Source organism: Crocodylus porosus, unplaced genomic scaffold (genome assembly GCF_001723895.1).
Source record: "Crocodylus porosus isolate Cpor-Errol unplaced genomic scaffold, CroPor_comp1, whole genome shotgun sequence".
Taxonomy (NCBI): Eukaryota; Metazoa; Chordata; order Crocodylia; family Crocodylidae; genus Crocodylus; species Crocodylus porosus.
The window spans coordinates 1,666,066-1,667,712 of NW_017728911.1; the positions used below are offsets into that span (position 1 = coordinate 1,666,066).

A 1,647-nucleotide genomic window follows, 5' to 3' on the forward strand; every position below is an offset into this window, starting at 1 on the left:
GAACACCTTCAAGAGCAAATTGGATGCTTATCTTGCTGGGATCCTATGACCCCAGCTGACTTCCTGCCCTTTGGGCAGGGGGCTGGACTCAATCTCCCGAGGTCCCTAATGTCTATGAAATCTATGAAATCTTTGTGAGGAAGCTGGCTCCTGGGTCAGGATAAAGGAGGGACAGCCCACTCCAAGGATGCTGTTGGTTTTTTACCACAAGAATACATGATTGGCTCATAAGCAGTTTATGATCCACTCTAACCCCCTGGTACTTTGCAGTACTGCAGCCTGGCCAGTTGCTCCCCAGCCTGAATCTGTGCATGCAATGATTACGTCCCAAGACCAAGACTGCCCTTTTCGTCTTGAATTTGATCAAATTAAATTAAAACAGTGTGCCAACCTTTTGAGTCGTAACGGGGGCCACATCTGCTGGTCCTTCCTCTGCTGGATAAGTTCACTGTCATGACATTTAAGAACCATATCATTAATTGGTAGATGTGATCTGATCTTCTCCCCAGCAGGAGCTGCGCTGAACGTAGGCAATTCTAAAAGGGAGTAACAGGACATTATGGATTTACTGCTCGTTTCCTTTTTTCCCCCTCTTTGATAGTTTCATAGTTGCTAGGTTCAGGAGGGACCTGAACAGATCATCTAGCCTCACCCCCTGCCACAGGCAGGAATGAATGCTGGGTTCACAAGATCCCTAACAGGTGATCATCCAACCTCCTCTTGATTTTGCCCAAGGTAGGGGCAAGGACCACTTCCCTGGGAAGTTGGTTCCAGATTCTGGCCACCCAAAGTGTAAAATATTGCCTCCTGATCTCTAACCTAAACCTATTCTCCATCAGCTTATTACTATTGTTCCTCATCACCCCAGGCGGTGCTGGGGAGAAAAGAGCTCTTCCTATTTGCTTTTGATCTCCCCTGATGAGTTTGTAGGCAGGCACCAGGTCCCCCCTCAGCCCCCTCTTGCTGAGGCTGAACAGGTTCAGGTCCCGTAGCCTCTTCTTGTAGGGCCTGCCCTACTGCCCCTGATCATGTAAGTGGCCTCCTCTGGACCCTCTCCATGCTGTCAACATCCCTGTTGAAGTGCGGCGCCCAGAACTGGACGGTCCTCCAGCTGCGGCCTGACCAGTGTCGCATAGAGGGGGAGTAGCACCTCTCTGGACCAACTCAAGATGCATCTGTGGATGCATGACAGGGTATGGCACTGGTGAGGCCCCACATTTCTGGAAAGATGTAGACAGATCAGAAAGAGTCCAGCAGAGATTAGGAGGAACTTTCTGACCATGAAGGTGGTTAAGCATTGCAATCGGCCACCTAGAGAAGTTGTCAGATCGGAACACCTGGAAATTGCCAAGAGCAGGTTAGACAGGCAACTGGCTGGGATGCTTTAGTTAGGTCTGATTCTGCCCTGACCTAGGGACAGGATAAGATGACCTCATGAGGTCCCTCCCAGTCCTACTGTCACATTATCCCATGGCTTTCCATAACGTAATCCAAGAAGAAATCCATGAAGGAATCACACTCTACTACTTGGGCCCTACTGAGTACCACTGAGGAACAACTGCCTCCAAAATCTTATGTAGACCACGCAGACCAAGGGAATAGGGTTTAGCAAAAGCTAAAGGTACCCAAAACGCCTGGACAAAGTGA

At 49.4% G+C, this 1,647-nt stretch overlaps 1 protein-coding gene across 1 annotated transcript in view; it reads right to left on the minus strand.

Moving 5' to 3' along the window:
* Positions 1 to 1,647, minus strand: part of LOC109308836 (zinc finger protein RFP-like) — a 10,002-nt gene that overhangs the window by 7,117 nt on the left and 1,238 nt on the right.